We start from the raw sequence: 7,906 nt of genomic DNA on the forward strand, positions 1-7,906 counted from the left end.
TCACATTTTTGACACCTTTTGAAGCTCTTCATATTTCACACCTTTTCATGATCTTCATGTTTTTCAATAACACTTCATGCTCCTCCTAGATTTCAGACCGTTTCATACTCCTCCTATTTTTGACACCTTTTGAAGCTCTTCATATATTTCACCCCATTTCAAGCTCTTCATGTTTTTCAACACCGCTTCATGCTCCTCCTATTTTTCAGACCGTTACAGGCGCCTCATATTTTTGACACCTTTTAAAGCCCTTCATATTTTTCACACATTTTCAGGCTCTTCATGTTTTTCAACACCGCTTCATGTTCCTCCTATTTTTCAGACCGTTTCTTGCTCCTAATATTTTTGACACCTTTTGAAGCTCTTCATATTTTTCACACCTCTTCATGCTCTTCATGTTTTCAACATCGATTCATGCTCCTATTATTTTTCAGACCGGTTCATCCTCCTCCTATTTTCACACCGTTTCATGCTCCTCATATTTTTGACACCTTTTGAAGCTCTTCATATATTTCACACCTTTTCAGGCTCTTCATGTTTTTCAACAACACTTCATGCTTCTCCTATTTTTCAGACCGTTTCATGATCCTCGTATTTTTGACACTTTTTGAAGCTCTTCATATTTTTCACAACTTTTGAGGCTCTTCATATTTTTGACACCGCTTCATGCTCCTCCTATTTTTCTGACCGTTTCATGCTCCTCACATTTTTGACACCTTTTGAAGCTCTTCATATTTTTCACATCTTTACAGGTTTTTCATGTTTTTCAGTACCACTTCATGCTCCTCCTAGATTTCAGACCGTTTCAGACTCCTCCTATTTTTGACACCTTTTGAAGCTCTTCAAGTATTTCACACCTTTTCAGGCTCTTCATGTTTTTCAACATCGCTTCATGCTCCTCCTATTTTTCCGACCGTTTCATGCTGCTCCCATTTTTGATACCTTTTGAAGCTCTTCATATTTTCGGCACCTTTTCATGCTCTTCATGTTTTTCAACACCGCTTCATGCTCCTCCTATACTTCAGAACGTTTTATGCTCCTCATATTTTTAACACCATTTGAAGCTCTTCATGTTTTGGGCATCTTTTCATGCTCTTCATGTTTTTCAACACCGCTTCATGCTCCTCCTGTTTTTCAGACGGTCTCTTGCTCCTCAAATTTTTGACACCTTTTGAAGCTCTTCATATTTTTCACACCTTTTGAAGCTCTTCATATTTTTTCACACGTTTTCAGGCTCTTCATGTTTTTCAACACCGATTCATGAACCTCCTATTTTTCAGACCGTTTCATGCTCCTCATATTTTTGACACCTTTTGATGCTCTTCATATTTTTCACACTTTTCAAGCTCTTTTTTTTTCAACACCACTTCATGCTTCTCCTATTTGTCAGACCTTTTCATGCTCCTCATATTTTTGACACCTTTAGAAGCTCTTCATATTTTTCACACTTTTCAAGCTCTTCATGTTTTTCAACACCACTTCATTCTCCTCCTATTTTTAGACCGTTTCATTCTCCTCATACTTTTGACACCTTTTGAAGCTCTTCCTATATTTCACACCTTTTCAGGCTCTTCATGTTTTTAACACCACTTCATGCTCCTCCTATTTTTCAGACCATTTCCTGCTCTTCGATTTTTGATACCTTTTGAAGTTCTTCATATTTTTCACACCTTTTGAAGCTCTTAATATTTTTCACACATTTTCAGGCTCTTCACTTTTTTCAACAACGCTTCATGCTCCTCCTATTTTTCAGACCGATTCATGCTCCTAATATTTTTCACACCTTTTGAAGCTCTTAATATTTTTCACACGTTTTCAGGCTCTTCACGTTTTTCAACGACGCTTCATGCTCCTCCTATTTTTCAGACCGTTTCATGCTCCTCATATTTTTGACACCCTTTGAAGCTCTTAATATTTTTCACACGTTTCCAGGCTCTTCATGTTTTTGAACACACCTACATGCTACTCCTATTTTTCAGACCGATTCATGCTCCTCATATTTTTCACACCTTTTGAAGCTCCTATTATTTTTCAGACCTTTTCAGGCTCTTCATGTTTTTCAATATCGTTTCATGATCCTCCTATTTTTCAGTCCGTTTCATGCTCATCTCATTTTTGACCCCTTTTGAAGCTTTTCATATTTTTCAACCTTTTCTGGCTCTTCATGTTTTTCAACACCGTTACATGATCATCCTATTTTTCGGACCGTTTCATGCTCATCTCATTTTTGACCCCTTTTGAAGCTTTTCATATTTTTCACAACTTTTTAGGCTCTTCATGTTTTTCAACACCGCTTCTTGCTCCTCCTATTTTTCAGAGCGTTTCATGCTCATCTCATTTTTGACACCTTTTGAAGCTCTTCATATTTCTCACAACTTTTTAGGCTCTTCATGTTTTTGACATCGCTTCATGCTCCTCCTATTTTTCAGAGACTTTCTTGCTCCTCATGTATTTCACATCTTTTGAAGCTCTTCATATTTCTCACAACATTTTAGGCTCTTCATGTTTTTCCACACCACTTCATGCTTCACCTATTTTTCGGCCTGTTTCATGCTCCTCATGTATTTCACACCTTTTGAAGCTCTTCATATTTTTCAGACCTTTTCAGGCTCTTCATGTTTTTAATCACCGTTTCATGCTCCTCCTATTTTTCAGGCCGTTTCATGCTCATCATATATTTGACACATTTTGAAGCTCTGAATATTTTTCACACATTTTCAGGCTCTTCATGTTTTTGAACACTGCTTCATGATCCTCCTATTTTTCAGACCGTTTCATGTTCTTCATATGTTTGACACCTTTTGAAGCTCTTCATATTTTTCACTCCTTTTCAGGCTCTTCATGTTTTTCAACACCACTTCATACTTCTCCTATTTTTCAGACCGTTTCATGCTCCTCAAATTTTTGACACCTTTTGAAGCTCTTCATATATTTCACACCTTTTCAGGCTCTTCATGTTTTTCAACACCGCTTCATGCTCCTCCGATTTTTCAGACCGTTCATTCTCCTCATAATTTTGAAACATTTTGAAGCTCTTCTTATTTTTCACACCTTTTCACGCTCTTCATGATTTTCAAGACCGCTTCATGCTCCTGCTATTTTCCGGACCGTTCATGCTCATCATATTTTTGACAACTTTTGAAGCTCTTCATATTTTTCACACCTTTTCAGGCTCTTCATGTTTTTCAACACCGCTTCATGCTCCTCCTATTTTTCAGACCGTTTCATGCTCCTCATATTTTTGACACCTTTTGAAGCTCTTCATATATTTCACACTTTTTCAGGCTCATCATGTTTTTCAACACCACTTCATGCTCCTCCTATTTTTCAGGCCGTTTCATGCTCATCTCATTTTTGACACCTTTTGAAGCTCTTCATATTTTTCACACCTTTAGAAGCTCTTCATATTTTTCACACGTTCTCAGGCTCTTCATGTTTTTCGACACCGCTTCATGCACCTCCTATTTTTCAGACCGTTTCATGCTCCTCATATTTTTCACACCTTTTGAAGCTTGTCTTATTTTCACAGCTTTTAAGGAACTTCATGTTTTTCAACACCGCTTCATGCTCCTCCCATTTTTCAGACCGTTTCATGCTCCTCCTATTTTTCAGACCGTTTCATGCTCCTCATATTTTTGACACCTTTTGAAGCTTGTCTTATTTTCGCAGCTTTTCAGGAACTTCATGTTTTTCAACACCGCTTCATGCTCCTCCCATTTTTCAGACGGATTCATGCTCCTCCTATTTTTCAGACCGTTTCATGCTCCTCATGTATTTCCAACCTTTTGAAGCTCTTCATATTTTTCACACCTTTTCAGGCTCTTCATGTTTTTGAACACCCCTTCATGCTCCTCCTATTTTTCAGACCGTTTCATGCTCCTCATAATTTTCACACCTTTTGAAGCTCTTCATATTTTTCACACCTTTTCCGGTTCTTCATGTTTTTGAACACTGCTTCATGCTCCTCCTATTTTTCAAATGTTTCATGCTCCTCATAATTTTGACATCTTTTGAAGTGCTTCATATTTTTCACACCTTTTCAGGCTCTTCATGTTTTTCAACACTGCATCATGCTCTTCCTATTCTTCAGAACTTTTCATGCTCCTCAAATTTTTGACACCTTTTGAAGCTCTTCATATTTTTCACAACTTTTCAGACTCTTCATGTTTTTCAACACCGCTTCATGCTCCTCCTATTTTTCAGACCGTTTCATGCTCCTCCTATTTTTCAGACCGTTTTATGCTTTTCATATTTTTCACAACTTTTGAAGCTCTTCATATTTTTCACACCTTTTAAACTCTTCATGTTTTTGAACACCGCTTCACACTCCTCCTATTTTTCATACCGTTTCATGCTCCTCAAATTTTTGACAGCTTTTGAAGCTCTTCATATACTTTCCACCTTTTCAGGCTCTTCATTTTTGTGGACTCCGCTTCATGCTCCTCCTATTTTTCAACCCGTTTCATGCTCCTCCTATTTTTCACACCGTTTCATTCTCCTCATAATTTGACACCTTTTGAAGCTCTTCATATTTTTCACACCTTTTCAGGCTCTTCATGTTTTTGAACATGGCTTCATGCTCCTCCTATTTTTCAGACCGTTTCATGCTCCTCACATTTTTGACACCTTTTGAAGCTCTTCATATTTCACACCTTTTCATGATCTTCATGTTTTTCAATAACACTTCATGCTCCTCCTAGATTTCAGACCGTTTCATACTCCTCCTATTTTTGACACCTTTTGAAGCTCTTCATATATTTCACCCCATTTCAAGCTCTTCATGTTTTTCAACACCGCTTCATGCTCCTCCTATTTTTCAGACCGTTACAGGCGCCTCATATTTTTGACACCTTTTAAAGCCCTTCATATTTTTCACACATTTTCAGGCTCTTCATGTTTTTCAACACCGCTTCATGTTCCTCCTATTTTTCAGACCGTTTCTTGCTCCTAATATTTTTGACACCTTTTGAAGCTCTTCATATTTTTCACACCTCTTCATGCTCTTCATGTTTTCAACATTGATTCATGCTCCTATTATTTTTCAGACCGGTTCATCCTCCTCCTATTTTCACACCGTTTCATGCTCCTCATATTTTTGACACCTTTTGAAGCTCTTCATATATTTCACACCTTTTCAGGCTCTTCATGTTTTTCAACAACACTTCATGCTTCTCCTATTTTTCAGACCGTTTCATGATCCTCGTATTTTTGACACTTTTTGAAGCTCTTCATATTTTTCACAACTTTTGAGGCTCTTCATATTTTTGACACCGCTTCATGCTCCTCCTATTTTTCTGACCGTTTCATGCTCCTCACATTTTTGACACCTTTTGAAGCTCTTCATATTTTTCACATCTTTACAGGTTTTTCATGTTTTTCAGTACCACTTCATGCTCCTCCTAGATTTCAGACCGTTTCAGACTCCTCCTATTTTTGACACCTTTTGAAGCTCTTCAAGTATTTCACACCTTTTCAGGCTCTTCATGTTTTTCAACATCGCTTCATGCTCCTCCTATTTTTCCGACCGTTTCATGCTGCTCCCATTTTTGATACCTTTTGAAGCTCTTCATATTTTCGGCACCTTTTCATGCTCTTCATGTTTTTCAACACCGCTTCATGCTCCTCCTATACTTCAGAACGTTTTATGCTCCTCATATTTTTAACACCATTTGAAGCTCTTCATGTTTTGGGCATCTTTTCATGCTCTTCATGTTTTTCAACACCGCTTCATGCTCCTCCTGTTTTTCAGACGGTCTCTTGCTCCTCAAATTTTTGACACCTTTTGAAGCTCTTCATATTTTTCACACCTTTTGAAGCTCTTCATATTTTTTCACACGTTTTCAGGCTCTTCATGTTTTTCAACACCGATTCATGAACCTCCTATTTTTCAGACCGTTTCATGCTCCTCATATTTTTGACACCTTTTGATGCTCTTCATATTTTTCACACTTTTCAAGCTCTTTTTTTTTCAACACCACTTCATGCTTCTCCTATTTGTCAGACCTTTTCATGCTCCTCATATTTTTGACACCTTTAGAAGCTCTTCATATTTTTCACACTTTTCAAGCTCTTCATGTTTTTCAACACCACTTCATTCTCCTCCTATTTTTAGACCGTTTCATTCTCCTCATACTTTTGACACCTTTTGAAGCTCTTCCTATATTTCACACCTTTTCAGGCTCTTCATGTTTTTAACACCACTTCATGCTCCTCCTATTTTTCAGACCATTTCCTGCTCTTCGATTTTTGATACCTTTTGAAGTTCTTCATATTTTTCACACCTTTTGAAGCTCTTAATATTTTTCACACATTTTCAGGCTCTTCACTTTTTTCAACAACGCTTCATGCTCCTCCTATTTTTCAGACCGATTCATGCTCCTAATATTTTTCACACCTTTTGAAGCTCTTAATATTTTTCACACGTTTTCAGGCTCTTCACGTTTTTCAACGACGCTTCATGCTCCTCCTATTTTTCAGACCGTTTCATGCTCCTCATATTTTTGACACCTTTTGAAGCTCTTAATATTTTTCACACGTTTTCAGGCTCTTCATGTTTTTGAACACACCTACATGCTACTCCTATTTTTCAGACCGATTCATGCTCCTCATATTTTTCACACCTTTTGAAGCTCCTATTATTTTTCAGACCTTTTCAGGCTCTTCATGTTTTTCAATATCGTTTCATGATCCTCCTATTTTTCAGTCCGTTTCATGCTCATCTCATTTTTGACCCCTTTTGAAGCTTTTCATATTTTTCAACCTTTTCTGGCTCTTCATGTTTTTCAACACCGTTACATGATCATCCTATTTTTCGGACCGTTTCATGCTCATCTCATTTTTGACCCCTTTTGAAACTTTTCATATTTTTCACAACTTTTTAGGCTCTTCATGTTTTTCAACACCGCTTCTTGCTCCTCCTATTTTTCAGACCGTTTCATGCTCATCTCATTTTTGACACCTTTTGAAGCTCTTCATATTTCTCACAACTTTTTAGGCTCTTCATGTTTTTGACATCGCTTCATGCTCCTCCTATTTTTCAGAGAGTTTCTTGCTCCTCATGTATTTCACATCTTTTGAAGCTCTTCATATTTCTCACAACATTTTAGGCTCTTCATGTTTTTCCACACCACTTCATGCTTCACCTATTTTTCGGCCTGTTTCATGCTCCTCATGTATTTCACACCTTTTGAAGCTCTTCATATTTTTCAGACCTTTTCAGGCTCTTCATGTTTTTAATCACCGTTTCTTGCTCCTCCTATTTTTCAGGCCGTTTCATGCTCCTCATATATTTGACACATTTTGAAGCTCTGAATATTTTTCACACCTTTTCAGGCTCTTCATATTTTTGAACACCGCTTCATGCTCCTCCAATTTTTCAGGCCGTTTCATGCTCCTCATAATTTTGACACCTTTTGAAGCTCTTCATACGTTTCACAACTTTTCAGGCTCTTCATATTTTTGAACACCGCTTCATGCTCCTCCAATTTTTCAGGCCGTTTCATGCTCCTCATAATTGTGACACCTTTTGAAGCTCTTCATATTTTTCACACCTTTTCAGGCTCTTCATATTTTTGAACACCGCTTCATGCTCCTCCAATTTTTCAGGCCGTTTCATGCTCCTCATAATTTTGACACCTTTTGAAACTCTTCATATGTTTCACAACTTTTCAGGCTCTTCATGTTTTTCCACACCCCTTCATGCTTCTCCTATTTTACAGCCCGTTTCATGCTCCTCATGTATTTCACACTTTTTGAAGCTCTTCATATTTTTCACACCTTTTCAGGCTCTTCATGTTTTTGATCACCGTTTCATGCTCCTCCTATTTTTCAGACCGTTTCATGCTCATGTCATTTTCGACACCTTTTGAAGCTCTTCATATATTTCACACCTTTTGAAGCTCTTCAT

The sequence above is a fragment of the Dama dama genome, unplaced genomic scaffold (assembly GCF_033118175.1).
Source record: "Dama dama isolate Ldn47 unplaced genomic scaffold, ASM3311817v1 ptg000088l, whole genome shotgun sequence".
In the NCBI taxonomy this organism is placed as follows: Eukaryota; Metazoa; Chordata; class Mammalia; order Artiodactyla; family Cervidae; genus Dama; species Dama dama.